This window comes from Gossypium arboreum, chromosome 13 (genome assembly GCF_025698485.1).
Source record: "Gossypium arboreum isolate Shixiya-1 chromosome 13, ASM2569848v2, whole genome shotgun sequence".
NCBI lineage: Eukaryota > Viridiplantae > Streptophyta > Magnoliopsida > Malvales > Malvaceae > Gossypium > Gossypium arboreum.
Genome location: NC_069082.1, coordinates 117,806,106 through 117,822,726, shown reverse-complemented (window position 1 = coordinate 117,822,726; position 16,621 = coordinate 117,806,106).

Genomic DNA, 16,621 nt, shown 5'->3' with positions numbered 1-16,621 from the left:
AACCTACTTGATCCTTATCTTTAGCTGAGATTAAGAATAGGAGTGGAAAAGGATTATGTTTTTGCTGTGGGGCTAAGTACAGTATAGGCCACAAATGTGTGAATTCTCAACTCTACCAACTCCTATTAGATCATTGTTTTAATTGAGAAAGAGAAAACTTCCATGAATGTCTAGATCAACTAGAGGACATAAACCTTGAGGAGAATTCTACTAAAGGCCTAATTTTATCCTTGCATGTTATTAAAAGGTCCTAGAGACATAATGCCAAGCGTATTGCAGCATGTACTGGAGCTACTCAGGTCATTATACTAGTTGATTCAAGTAGCACCCACAATTTTGTGAATCCTATGCTGGTTAGACAACTATCTTTGCCAGTCAACCACATGAACAAGCTGAAGGTCACAATTACTGATGGGGGTAGCCTATCCTCCTGTGGCATATGTAGAATGGTGGCAAATTCTCATCATTTCAACCTTCTTGTCAAGGTCTATCAGCTTTATTCTGTCAAGCATTGACTGGATCAACACTAGACGCTTTGATCTTAATTCTATTTTTACTCTCAGTGGAGTGATCGCTACTATTTATATCATCATTAACAGCATTTCTCGGTTCCTCTGACATCTTTAACTATAAAATAGAGGAATTTAATAATCAACATCCAAATTCCAACTCAGACTCAACTCTACCTTGGCATGTACCTCAAGACTCAATTTTGAGTTTGATTTAGTTCGAGAATTGACTAAATCTGTAGCTCTGATAACATTAATTGTAATACCTTATACTCGATCTAATCGTTAGGTTCGAGCTATATGTGTCACATTAGTTACCGGAGTAACTACAGTCATTACATTCAATTACATACTATTAGAAAATTAAATTAAACTAAAACATGATATTAATATGATATACAATCATATCTGGCTTTTATACGGGCTTATGAAAGCTTTAATGTTAACTCAAGATTGAATCAGGATTGAATTGTAAAAATTTAAAATTACAAGATTTAACGGTGCGACGTGAGGGAGTTCCTCGTCACGATATTAGTTTCCTTGGATGATAAGTTTCCTCATCTCGTTGTGACATTATAGGTCATTTCTCGTCACAACGTGGTACGTTTGACGTCGCGACATAACAACTTGTTTCTATAATTTCTAATGGTTACCAACATGCAACTTTTCCAACTAAACTCAAATCACATTCAAACATTAACCAGCCAATCTATACAACTATATCAATTCATACAATTCAATAATATACCAATACCTTATCACTTATAAACCAACCATCTAGCACAAATCATTCAAACCTTATACATGTTTACCTAATTCACATTGATAATTAACATTTATAATATTTCATACCATTTCAAACTACATTTAAATCCATTTACAAGCTATATTTAACTAACCAAGTTTGTACGTTAACCTTTAAGACTGAAAGTGCATATAAACATCGTTTTGTATTAATTTGACTCAACCTTAGTACATGTCATATAACCAACAAAAAGAAACTATACAAAAATTGTTGAGTCCAGGATCTTAACTAGATGCTGAAGTTGATACTCAAGATCTCGATTAATACTTAACTTGTGCACAGAAGCAAAATGTATGCTGAGTAATAAAACTCAGTGTTATTTCTACAATTCAAGTTAATGTAACATAAATGTTATTCTAATGCAAATAATCAATTAAGTCTATTGTTCAACTAATTATTATACCAAACTGTAATATAAATGTAACATCCTGATTTTCGGGTTTATTCGCGATTTTCAATATTTTGTAAAGATTTTTAAAATTTTGTATTTGGATGTGGAATTAGTATTTTGAGTAGGTAAATGGGCTTATAGAAGGCCCATGAGTTGGCCAAAACCCAGTTGAATTTTTGGAATTTTAGACTTAGGAGTTAGGGGTTCTGGCTAAGTGGCCTTAAGTGGAGTGATGGGTAAATTGCATCACAAAAAGAGCCTTGGTTAAGTGGCAAGGGTGACGCCACTAGGCTCCTAGAAAAGTGGCGTGTGGAGCTTTGGGAAGGCAAGGGATCGATTCCCTGTGTTGGCAAATAGATGCATTTATTTTTTAGTGCAGGAGGGTAAGTGTTGCGATTGGTGGAATCTGCTAAGGAGAGTTGGATCAGTTTAAATGATTGGATTAAGGAGGATAAGGGAGAGATTTAAGGATTTGGATGAGGCTAGGAGTTGGCGAATTATGGGAATTGAAGAGGGAAAAATCGGCGGGGGCTATGTTGTTAGTATTTCGCACTTAGGGTATTGAGTGGTGCCGCTTTTCTTCCGCTTTAACACCTTAGGGTTGTTTTTCCTCTCTTTTTCCTCTCTAGCCAAACTACCACCTCCCTATTCCTCTTCTTCTATTTTTCTTTCTTCTTCTTCAAAACTATTCATCATACCGCTATTCATCAATACTTTTGCCGAATCCATAAAAGCCAAATCTCGTGATCATTACTTGTGCCGATTTCTTCAAAGCCGTGTTCTCCTATGTTCTTTTGTTTTATTAATTTGCAATTATCTTTTCTTAATCCTAGATCTCTGACCGCAATTCTACTTCAAGGTTGTAGCCCCACATTATCATCTTCTTCATCACACAAAAGCCGAAAAACCATAGATTTGGGGGCTTATAGCCGAAACTTCAAGACTTTGGGGAATCGAGTTCTACCTCGTTTGATAGATAAATCTACACTAGATTGCGTGGAAATCAAGTGGGAGTAAGGGGTAAGTACGTATCATCTCGAGATCTGTTCTTATTTTGCAAAGTTAAGAAAAGTCAAGTCCCTAAAATTAGGAGGATGTCGATTTGGGCATATGGCTCTAAGAGTCTTTAACTGATGTTTTCTTTCGGTGACTAGAGTCTTCTTAAGCGTTGAATCTAAGGCGTGGTTCATTGGAGCAATCGGATTCGGAGCTAACTATCGATTTTGGCAAAAAGGTAAGGTTTCAAAGGTTTTTAGGGATATGGTTCGATCATGGATAAGTAAGTTTTGGGGTTTAGTGATTATGGTTTGTAAATAAGAACTGTGCTAATAAATTGTAGGACATCGAAGGGATCTCGTAAGCGATCGTCATGAATCGGTGTGTACCGAACACCCTTTCTTAGTTCAATTCGGCAAAAGCCGAAATGTCGAACTTCCGGCATTTCATGGTCATGTAAGTATGTGAATGCTCTCAAGTCATAGAGGAATTGTTAGATCTGGCACCGCAAGGTGGTAAGCACGTTCAGCGTGATGCTTTAGTGTATTTGGAAAAAGGGCTTGATGGGCCAAAATCGGGCCCAATGGGCTTACGGACCAATATGGGTAAGAGATGGGCAAATTAGCTCATTAGGTAGATGGTGGAATCAAATTGCATAAAACCGATAAAAATTAGTGAATTAGCTTGTGCGATGAGCGTTGATCACGAAATTACCCCTAAAGAGCAAAATTACCAAATTACCCTAAAGAGCAAAATTACCGATATACCCTAGGGTTTTAAATTGGTGAACTGCATGATTGATCAATGTTGTATTTTACATGATATGCTTTTATTAATATCTCATGCATGGGGTTGGCGTATTAATGGAGGAAGTACTGAAAGTGGTTCATCCATACATCTTGGAGGCTTTGCCTCAATCGACTGAAATTTGAGTTCTTCTTGTCTGCGACTGTGTGTAAATTTGGGTGGGTTGAGATATTCCCACAAGGTGTGTAGGGCTGGTGCAGGCGATGTAGCGGTTGGTGGGTTGAGTAGTCTCCCGGATGGGCTTGCATTCATTATTACCGTTGTTACTCATGTTACTGAATTGGGCCTATGGGCCACACTGGTTATGTAAAAGGGGCTAAGGCCTTGCTATCTGTATTCGAAAAGGGCTTGGCCTACTGTGTACTGTTATCTGAATAGGGCTTAGGCCCAATGGGCTCGAGCTGAATTGGGCTTTGGATGGGTTTCTGTATACACTGAGTTTTCCAAACTTACCCCCTTCCTCTTCCCTCCTTGCAGGTGAGCCCTAGTTGGTGGACTTGGAGCTGGGCGAGGATTCAGAGTGGCCATGAAGATGGATTGCCAATTTTAAATAAGTTTAGCATTTAATTTGGATTATTTTATTTTTATTATGTTTAAAGTTGTAATAAGGCCGCTCTTTTTAATTATTTTTATTTTGGGGATTATTAAACTGGTTAGCACTAGGTCGTTTTATAAAAACTACTTGATTTTTAAAAGATCACGATGACGCATAAAGTTTCCATAAAGTAAATGTTTTTCCAAGGAAATAAATATTTTAAACAAACGTTTTCAACTTAAACATTTTCTTAAGACGGACATAATCAAACGATTTTCTCAAAATTATACGAGATGTTAGAGTGTGGCAATGGTGGTGTGCATGTCTAGGATTGGATCCGGAAGAGCTTGGTACTTAAGCAATCCGACGGACTCACCTCCTCTTTTCCCGGTTTCCTACCGGTGCACACTTCTATTCACTTTAACCTACCTTTAAAAGTGTCTTTTACAACACCAACTCAGCTTTTCCAAACTAAGTAATACGGAATGTTTTGAACGCATCAATGTGGCGCATCAGATCCGGTCATAACGTCCAGGCCGGGTGTGGGGTGTTACAATAAACTTAATAATCAATTCATTTGGTTATTCCATATTACCATTTATAAAACATATACTCACATATATATACACACATTCATCAATTTACATATTTGATTTCATCACATCAATTTAATCATTTTCAAGTCTATTGGCTCATAAATACTCAATTGACCTTCAAAGCTCATTTCTAGCCAATTCGCATAGTATTTTACAAGCTATTAAATATCACAATTCATATGTATGCAATTAAACCAAATCAATTCACATTTCATTTCAATCTACCATATAGACTAGTTAAATTTTATTTATATAATCCTATTAACCTTACTCGGATTTCAACACAGATATACAAATTAACCAACCTGTATCCCAATTTAGCACTGCGGTGCATAATCGGATAAACTAAAGCAATTATATTGAGACATCTTGTGCATCATCGGACAAGTGAAGCAATTATATTATGACATATTGTGCATCATCAAACAAGTGAAGCAATTATACTAGCACACATAGCATATCATTAGATAAACCGAAGCATAACCTATGCATTTAATAAACAACCAATTTCCAATTTCATTAGTTCACCATCAATTCACCATTCCAGTACTATATATAACATATCTCAACTCAATTTCATATCAATTTCATATATCAGATAAGCTATGCAACTTTTTGTTCTATTTAATTTAGTCCCCTATCTTATTATACCATATCAAACATCTCATCTTAACTCAATCAAGCATTATATACTTACCCCATAACTAAATCGTGTAATTTAACATGACTAAGCAATAATTAAATTGAATCAAATCATAGAAATACAAATCGAGGTCCCACATCACTTGTCGACAACTCTCGCTTTTGTTTTCTCTCTTGATATTTTCGTGGCATCTTTAGCTACGAATAATAATCCGGCAATATATAATATTAAATTCCAGGTCAAATCACAATCAATTACAAAATCACATATTTAGCAATTTATTCAATTTAGTTTTTAAACTCGAGACAAACATAACTTTTGATTTAGACCCTTAAATTAAAATCTGATTTCACAATTACCCATTAGGGACTTCCTATTTCTTATTTCTATTTTTAGTTTTGCATTTTATTCAATTTGATCCTTATGAACAAAACAAATAATTTAACTTTACAATCTAGTCTTTTTTCATATCTAAGCTTACAATCCATCAATTTAACACCAATTTCTTCAAGAAATCAACAATGACAACTTTTAAAAACTTTAATAGTTTTACAAATTGGTACATGGGCCAGCTAAATCAAGCTCCCACAATTTCAAAAACATAAAAAATTCAAGAAAATGACTTGAGTTTTCTTACCAATCAAGGGTCAAATGGTTGAAGCATTCAAAGGGTTTTCTTTCTTTCTTAAATAATAAAAAGATGAAGATGGATGAAAAATATGTCATCTTTTTCTATTATTTTGTCTTTTATACCTTAATTAAAATTTTAATTACTTAATTAATTAATTTAATCTTAATTAATCAAAACTAATCACCATTAATCAATTGTTAGTGGATTCTTTCATTATTTCTACTATCCATTAATAATAATTAGTTTAATTACCAATTTGGTATTTTGGTTAATTAAAAATCTATAGCGATTGGACTTCTACAATTTAGTCTTTGAGACTTAATTAACTATAATTTCATCAAAATTACTAGACAAGACTTTAACATGTTTTTATATTAACCTTGTAAATATTAATATTTATGGACTCAAACTACGAAAATGGGGTTCCGAAACTGTATATTTCGACACTACTGATTTTTAGGTCATTATGTGGCAATATCAGGGATAACAATAATTCATTTGTTTCCCTCATTATCATGGTTAAATAAATATGGCAGTTGGAGATTGTATAGATTATAGGCAACATATTTTTACCCCATGCTTAGCATATTTATGGATAATTTTTCCTTGGTTTCATTGAATTTGATGCTCCAAATAATTTAATTTCATATTTTATACTCAAGAGAGCTTAGGATAGCAAAAAGAGCGAGAAACGGGCAAAAAATAGACAAATTAGGCCCAAATCAATGTTTCACACGGCCTAGGCACTTCCACACGGGTGATCCACACGCCCGTGTGTGACACACGAGTAGACCGCATGCCCGTGTGTCATGGCCGTGTCGACATCAATCCAAGTCAGAATTGCACATGGCCTGAGCACCTTCACACAGGCGTGGCACACGGCCGTGTCCCTGTCGAGGCCAAGTCTAGTTCTACTCGGAAAAGGCTAATTTTAGGCTATTTTAGGCATTCCAAAGTCTATATAAACACCCTAGAAGAGGATTGGAATGACACACAAAGTGAAAGGCAAAAAAATACTAAAAGAAAGCCATTCGGTATTAAACAGTGAAACCAGTAAACTAATGTCATAAAATTCGTAATCAGATAAATCGTTATGAGTACAAGGGCTACTCGAGGAAGAGGCCGTGGTCGAGGCCGAGGTAGCACTCAAGCTGGATCGGCGTCATCTGAACACGTGCCAGCTGGCGGGGTACGTCCACCACCGATTAATGAAAATGGGCCGTATGACCGGGCTGCAGGGGATGACGCTTTGTCTCAGGCCATGTTGAGGGTTTTGGAAAGGGTGGCCGGAGCTAACGTCGGGCCCATGAATAGGGGGTCCATTTCTGAACGACTTCGGGCCAACGGAGCTGAGATTTTTAGGGGCATATCTGGAGTGGCCCCAAATGTGGCTGAGTATTGGTTGGAAGCCACAGAGCGGATCATGGACGACCTGGACTGCTCAGGAGAGCAAAAGTTGAAAAGGGCAGTGTCGTTGCTGCGGGATGAAGCGTATCAGTGGTGGATTCTTGTGAGAGAAGGTACCCCACCGAGAGGGTAACATGGGAGCTGTTCAAATGCACCTTTAAGGCGAAATATGTTGGAGCTAGCTATGTAGATGCACGCAGAAAGGAGTTCCTGAATCTGACTCAGGGAAATAAGACCATTGCTGAATATGAGGCGGAGTTTCTACGATTGAGTCGGTATGCTAATGGCATCGTTTCCACTGAATATGAGCGCAGCGACGCTTTTGAGGATGGCCTTAGAGATGAGTTAAGGGTGCTCATAGCTCCAGAGGGAGCGAGATTTACCAGACTGGTAGAGAAGGCTAAGATAGCCGAGGAAGTGAAGCAAACCGAACGGAGGAATCGTGATAAGGACCGGAATCGGTTCAGAGGGATCTTGGACCACGGGTCTTTATCATCGAAATGTTAAGAGAGCTAGGATGGGGAACCGGTTCGAGCGATTCCGGTGAACACAGTAGACCGCAAGCTTGTGGAGATTGCGGCGAGAATGCATCAAGGAGAGTCTTTGAAGCGTTCTGGGCTTGTTTTCGTTGTGGGTCTAAGGAGCATAGGATTAAGGATTGTCCTAGGAGGCCACTCCACTCAAGTGGCGAACAAGGGGCCGAGCGACCGCTCAACTCAGTGAGGGCTGGACCACCGCCGCCAAGAGGTCGTGGACAAGGTCGCGGAGGTAATGGCCGTGGGCGTGGGGCACCCGGCAGGGTATTGGTAACGCGGATGCTCGTCGGCCAGCTTTGGTGTATCTTTGCTCGTCATGCCATGAGGAGGTGACGCACCGATGTCATAACTGGTACGTTTTTTATCTATGGTGTACCTTATACTGCTCTGATTGATGTGGGATCAACCCATTCGTATGTGGCATATAACATTTCTAGGGCACTGGGCGTGCACTTTGAGGAGACTGTATGTGGGGTGTCTGTGATAAGTCCTTTAGGTCATTCGGTTAAGGTAGAAAACTCTTCAAGGAGGTGCCTCTGGAGATTCAAGGCAAGGATTTACGTGGGGATTTGATGGAGTTACCGTTTGAAGAATTGATCGATCCTAGGGATGGATTGGTTGACCAAGCATAAGGCAACTTTGGATTGTGCAACTAAGAGGATGGTGTTAAGAATCACAATGATGAAGAGGTTATGATCATTGGAGAACGAAGGATTACTTATCCAATGTAGTATCGGCGTTGAGGGTGAGAAACCGATGCGCAAGGGATGCGAGGCATATCGGCTTTGGTAAGTCAAGTGGCGAGGATCATTGTGGAGACCATCGAATCTGTTAGGGAATTCGGGATGTTTTCCGGAAGAGCTTCTGGATTACCTCCCAATCGGAAGTTGAGTTTGGAATCGATTTGTTACCGAGGACAGCTCCGGTCTCTATTGCACCCTATAGGATGGCAATCAAGGAGTTAGTGGAATCAAGGCTCAAATTCAAGAGCTATTAGATAGAGGCTTCATTAGGCCTAGTGTGTCTCCTTGGGGAGCACCGGTCTGTTGTAAAGAAGAAGGACGGAACGATGCGCATGTGCATCGATTATCGCTAGTTGAACAAACTGACGATTAAGAATAAGTATCCACTACCAAGGATTGATGACCTGTTCGATCAATTTAGGGGAGCTTCGGTATTCTCCAAAATCGATCTTCGTTTTGGATACCATCAGCTAAGGGTAAAAGAAGGGGATATTCATAAGACAGCATTTCGAACTCGATATGGACATTATGAGTTTGTGGTCATGCCGTTTGGGCTAACGAACGCACCTGCAGCTTTTATGGATCTGATGAATCGAGTATTCCAACCTTACTTGGATCGGTTTGTAGTCGTCTTTATCGACGATATCTTGGTATACTCTGAAATGGAGGTGAAACATGATGAGCATCTCCGTATTGTGCTGCAAGTGTTAAGGAGAAGGAGCTCTATGCGAAATTTAGCAAGTGTGAATTCGGTTGAAAGAGGTAACCTTCCTAGGGCATGTGGTCTCGCCGAGGGATTAAGGTGGATCCTCGTAAAATTGAAGCTATTACGGAATGGAAGCCACCTAGGTCGATGTCGAAATTGAGTTTCCTAGGGTTGGCGGTTACTACTGAGAAGGTTTGTGGAGGGTTTCTCGGTAATGGCGGCGCCCTTGACAAAACTCATAAGGAAAGGAGTACCATTTGTCTGGACCGAGAAACAACAAAAAGCTTTTGATCAGTTGAAAAAGGTATTGACCGAAGCGCCAGTGTTGATTCAACCGGTGTCCGGAAGGACTTCACCAGTATATAGCGATCGTCGCATGTGGGGTTAGGTTGCGTCTTGATGCAAGAGGGCAAGGTGGTCGCTTATGCATCACGACAGCTTAAGGCTCATGAGGTGAATTACCCTACGCATGATTTGGAGCTAGCAGCGGTGATTTTTGCGTTAAAAATTTGGAGACATTACTTATATGGGGAGAAGTGCATCATATACACGGATCATAAGAGCTTAAAGTATTTGTTGACTCGTAAGGAGTTGAACCTTAGGCAACGAAGGTGGGTGGAGTTGCTTAAAGACTACGACTGACTCGATAGAGTACCACCGGAAAGGCTAATGTGGTGGCGGATGCATTGAGTCGAAGGGTTATTACGGTTTGAGAGCCTTGTTCGCACGATTAAGTCTATTCGATGATGGAAGCTTGTTGGCGAATCGCAAGTAAGGCCTACTTGGACCTGAATGATTAAGGAAAAACAGTTGAAGGGCGATTCATTAGCTCTTGGTTCCAAAGAAGTTAAGAGTGGTGAGAACGAGGATTTTGGGTTGAACAGTGAAGGAGTTACGTGTTTTCGTGGAAGGGTTTGTATTCTAAAGGATCCTGAATTGAGGCGAGTTAATTCTAAAAGAGGCTCATGGTGGACTCGTGCCATGCATCCCGGAGGGAATAAGTTATACCGAGACTTGTGAGAGGTGTCTTTGGTGGCCTTGATTAAAATGAGAGGTGACTGAATTTGTTGGGAAATGTCGACGTGCCCAGGAGTTAAGGCCGAGCACCAACCGCCGTCGGGATTACTACAACCAAAGGTGAAAATTCCACTATGGAAGTGGGAAAGAGTAACAATGGACTTTGTGAGTGGGTTACCTTTGACACCCACCAAGAAAGATTCGGTGTGGGTAGTTGTGGATAGGTTAACAAAATCTGCTCATTTCATACTGTTCGTCCGACTACTCACTACAAAAGTTGGCTAAGTTATATGTGGCGGAGGTAGTCGTTGCATGGGGTGCCGTGTCAATAATCTCGATCGAGACCCTAGGTTTACGTCTCGATTTTGGCGGAAGTTGCAAGAAGCGTTGGGAACACGATTGGATTTTAGCACCGCTTTTCACCCACAGACAGATGGACAATCAGAAAGGGTTATTCAGGTTCTGGAAGATATGTTGAGAGGTTGTATCATCGATTTTTGTGGAAGTTGGGAGGACTACTTACCATTGGCGGAGTTTGCGTACAATAACAACTATCAAGCAAGTATTCAGATGGCACCATATGAAGCGCTTTATGGGCGAAGATGTCGTACGCCGACGTGTTGGACAGAGTTGGGTGAACGACGAGTGCTTGGACCGGAATTGGTGGCAGACACTGAAAGCAAGGTTAAGCTGATAAGGGGTCGGTTAAAGGAGGCGTCCGATAGACAGAAGTCGTATGCGGATTTGAAGCGCAAAGAGATTGAGTTCGCTGTGGGGGATATGGTTTTCTTGAAGGTATCCCCTTGGAAGAAAATTTTGAGATTTGGTAAGAAGGGTAAGCTGAGCCCACGGTTTATTGGGCCTTACCGAGTTGTTAAGCGGGTTGGACCAGGGCTTATCACCTAGAGTTGCCACGAATCGCATCGTATCCACGACGTTTTCATGTATCCATGTTGAGGCGGTATCGATCCGACCCAACTCATATCATACCGATTCTTTGAAATTGAAGTACGACCAAATTTAACCTTCAAGAGGAACTCAGTGCAAATACTTGATCGTGACGTCAAGATGTTGAGAAGGAAATCAATTCCACTAGTGAAAGTACTTTGGAGAAACCATGGCAAGGAGGAAGCTACCGGGAGATCGAGGAGGCTATGCAAAGAACAATACCTCAACTGTTACGATAAGGTAAAATTTCGAGGTCGAAATTTCTTTAAGGAGGGTAGAGTTGTAACATCCTGATTTTCGGGTTTATTCGCGATTTTCAATATTTTGTAAAGATTTTTAAAATTTTGTATTTGGATGTGGAATTAGTATTTTGAGTAGGTAAATGGGCTTATAGAAGGCCCATGAGTTGGCCAAAACCAGTTGAATTTTTGGAATTTTAAACTTAGGAGTTAGGGGTTCGGCTAAGTGGCCTTAAGTGGAGTGATGGGTAAATTGCATCACGAAAGAGCCTTGGTTAAGTGGCAAGGGTGACGCCACTAGGCTCCTAGAAAAGTGGCGTGTGGAGCTTTGGGAAGGCAAGGATCGATTCCTGTGTTGGCAAATAGATGCATTTATTTTTTAGTGCGGGAGGGTAAGTGTTGGAGTTCGGTGGATTACGCTAAAGGAGAGTTGGATCAGTTTAAATCATTGGATTAAGGAGAGATAAGGGAGAGATTTAAGGATTTGGATGAGGCTAGGAGTTGGCGAATTATGGGAATTGAAGAGGAAAAATCGTGGGGGCTATGTTGTTAGTATTTCGGCACTTAGGGTATTGAGTGGTGCCGTTTTTCTTCGCTTTAACACCTTAGGGTTGTTTTTCCTCTCTTTTTCCTCTCTAGCCAAACTACCACCTCTCCTATTCCTCTTCTTCTATTTTTCTTTCTTCTTCTTCAAAACTATTCATCATACCGCTATTCATCAATACTTTTGCGAATCCATAAAAGCCAAAATCTGTGATCATTACTTGTGCCGATTTCTTCAAAGCCGTGTTCTCCTATGTTCTTTTGTTTTATTAATTTACAATTATCTTTTCTTAATCCTAGATCTCGACCGCAATTCTACTTCAAGGTTGTAGCCCCACATTATCATCTTCTTCATCACACAAAAGCGAAAAACCATAGATTTGGGGCTTATAGCGAAACTTCAAGACTTTGGGGAATCGAGTTCTACCTCGTTTGATAGATAAATCTACACTAGATTGCGTGGAAATCAAGTGGGAGTAAGGGTAAGTCGTATCATCTCAGATCTGTTCTTATTTTGCAAAGTTAAGAAAAGTCAAGTCCCTAAAATTAGGGAGGTCATCGATTTGGGCATATGGCTCTAAGAGTCTTTAATCGATGTTTTCTTTCGGTGACTAGAGTCTTCTTAGCGTTGAATCTAAGGCGTGGTTCATTGGAGCAATCGGATTCGAGCTAACTATCGATTTTGGCAAAAGGTAAGGTTTCAAAGGTTTTAGGGATATGGTTCGATCATGGATAAGTAAGTTTTGGGGTTTAGTGATTATGGTTTGTAAATAAGAACTGTGCTAATAAATTGTAGGACATCGAAGGGATCTCGTAAGCGCCGTCATGAATCGGTGTGTACCAACACCCTTTCTTAGTTCAATTAAGAAAGTTTAAATGCCAAATCCGGCATTTCATGGTCATGTAAGTATGTGAATGCTCTCAAGTCATAGAGGAATTGTTAGATCCGCACCGCAAGGTGGTAAGCACGTTCAGCGTGATGCTTTAGCGTATTTCGGAAAAAGGGCTTGATGGGCCAAAAGCGGGCCCAATGGGCTTACTGGACCAATATGGGTAAGAGATGGGCAAATTAGCTCATTAGGTAGATGGTGGAATCAAATTGCATAAAACGATAAAAATTATGAATTAGCTTGTGCAATGGCGTTGATCACGAAATTACCCTAAAGAGCAAAATTACCAAATTACCCCTAAAGAGCAAAATTACCGATATACCCCTAGGGTTTTAAATTGGTGAACGCATGATTGATCAATGTTGTATTTTACATGATATGCTTTTATTAATATCTGCTGCATGGGGTTGGGGTATTAATGGAGGAAATCTCAAAGTGGTTCATCCACATACTAGAGGCTTTGCCTCAATGATCGAATTTGAGCGCGTTCTTTGCGATGGTGTGTGTAATGTGGGTGGGTTGAGATATTCCCCACAAGGTGTGTAGGGCTGATGCAGGCGGTGTAGCGGTTGGTGGGTTGAGTAGTCTCCCAGATGGGCTTGCATTCATTATTCTTGTTGTTACTCATGTTCTTGAATCGGGCCTATGGGCCACACTGTTATGTAAAAGGGGCTAAGGCCTTGCTACTGTATTCTGAAAAGGGCTTCGACCTACTGTGTACTGTTATCTGAATAGGGCTTAGGCCCAATGGGCTCGAGCTGAATTGGGCTTTGGATGGGTTTCTGTATACACTGAGTTTTCCAAACTCACCCCCTTCCTCTTCCCTCCTTGCAGGTGAGCCCTAGTTGGTGGACTTGGAGCTGGGCGGGATTCAGAGTGGCCATGAAGATGGATTGCCAATTTTAAATAAGTTTAGCATTTAATTTGGATTATTTTATTTTTATTATGTTTAAAGTTGTAATAAGGCCGCTCTTTTTAATTATTTTTATTTTGGGGATTATTAAACTGGTTAGCACTAGGTTCGTTTTATAAAAACTACTTGATTTTTAAAAGATCACGATGACGCATAAAGTTTCCATAAAGTAAATGTTTTTCCAAGGAAATAAATATTTTAAACAAACGTTTTCAACTTAAACATTTTCTTAAGACGGACATAATCAAACGATTTTCTCAAAATTATACGAGATGTTAGAGTGTGGCAATGGTGGTGTGCATGTCTAGGATTGGATCCGGAAGAGCTTGGTACTTAAGCAAATCCGACGGACTCACCTCCTCTTTTCCCGGTTTCCTACCGGTGCACAGCTTCTATTCACTTTAACCTACCTTTAAAAGTGTCTTTACAACACCAACTCAGCTTTTCCAAACTATAATACTGGAATGTTTTGAACGCATCAATGTGGCGCATCAGATCCGGTCATAACATCCAGGCCGGGTTTGGGGTGTTACAATAAACTTAATAATCAATTCATTTGGTTATTCCATATTACCATTTATAAAACATATACTCACATATATATACACACATTCATCAATTTACATATTTGATTTCATCACATCAATTTAATCATTTTCAAGTCTATTGGCTCATAAATACTCAATTGACCTTCAAAGCTCATTTCTAGCGAATTCGCATAGTATTTTACAAGCTATTAAATATCACAATTCATATGTATGCAATTAAACCAAATCAATTCACATTTCATTTCAATCTACCATATAGACTAGTTAAATTTTATTTATATAATCCTATTAACCTTACTCGGATTTCAACACAGATATACAAATTAACCAACCTGTATCCCAATTTAGCACTGCGGTGCATCATCGGATAAACTAAAGCAATTATATTGAGACATCTTGTGCATCATCGGACAAGCTGAAGCAATTATATTGCGACATATTGTGCATCATCAAACAAGCTGAAGCAATTATACTAGCACACATAGCATATCATTAGATAAACCGAAGCATAACCTATGCATTTAATAAACAACCAATTTCCAATTTCATTAGTTCACCATCAATTCACCATTCCAGTACTATATATAACATATCTCAACTCAATTTCATATCAATTTCATATATCAGATAAGCTATGCAACTTTTTGTTCTATTTAATTTAGTCCCCTATCTTATTATACCATATCAAACATCTCATCTTAACTCAATCAAGCATTATATACTTACCCCGTAACCAAATCGTGTAATTTAACATGACTAAGCAATAATTAAATTGAATCAAATCATAGAAATACAAATCGAGGTCCCACATCACTTGTCGACAACTCTCGCTTTTGTTTTCTCTCTTGATATTTTCGTGGCATCTTTAGCTACTTAATAATAATCCGCAATATATAATATTAAATTCGAGTCAAATCACAATCAATTACAAAATCACATATTTAGCAATTTATTCAATTTAGTTTTAAACTCGAGACAAACATAACTTTTGATTTAGACCCTTAAATTAAAATCGATTTCACAATTACCCATTAGGGACTTCCTATTTCTTATTTCTATTTTAGTTTTGCATTTTATTCAATTTGATCCTTATGAACAAAACAAATAATTTAACTTTACAATCTAGTCTTTTTTCATATCTAAGCTTACAACCCATCAATTTAACACCAATTTCTTCAAGAAATCAACAATGACAACTTTTAAAAACTTTAATAGTTTTACAAATTGGTACATGGGCCAGCTAAATCAAGCTCCCACAATTTCAAAAACATAAAAAATTCAAGAAAATGACTTGAGTTTTCTTACCAATCAAGGGTCAAATGGTTGAAGCATTCAAAGGGTTTTCTTTCTTTCTTAAATGATAAAAAGATGAAGATGGATGAAAAATATGTCATCTTTTTCTATTATTTTGTCTTTTATACCTTAATTAAAATTTTAATTACTTAATTAATTAATTTAATCTTAATTAATCAAAACTAATCACCATTAATCAATTGTTAGTGGATTCTTTCATTATTTCTACTATCCATTAATAATAATTAGTTTAATTACCAATTTGGTATTTTGGTTAATTAAAATCTATAGCGATTGGACTTCTACAATTTAGTCTTTGAGACTTAATTAACTATAATTTCATCAAAATTACTAGACAAGACTTTAACATGTTTTTATATTAACCTTGTAAATATTAATATTTATGGACTCAAACTACGAAAATGGGGTTCCGAAACTGTATATTTCGACACTACTGATTTTTAGGTCATTATATGGCAATATCAGGGATAACAATAATTCATTTGTTTCCCTCATTATCATGGTTAAATAAATATGGCTGTTGGAGATTGTATAGATTATAGGCAACATATTTTTACCCCATGCTTAGCATATTTATGGATAATTTTTCCTTGGTTTCATTGAATTTGATGCTCCAAATAATTTAATTTCATATTTTATACTCAAGAGAGCTTAGGATAGCAAAAAGAGCGAGAAACGGGCAAAAAATGGACAAATTAGGCCCAAATCAATGTTTCACACGGCCTAGGCACTTCCACACGGGTGATCCACACGCCCGTGTGTGACACACGAGTAGACCGCATGCCCGTGTGTCATGGCCGTGTCGACATCAATCCAAGTCAGAATTGCACATGGCCTAAGCACCTTTACACAGGCGTGGCACACGGCCGTGTCCCTGTCGAGGCCAAGTCTAGTTCTACTCGGA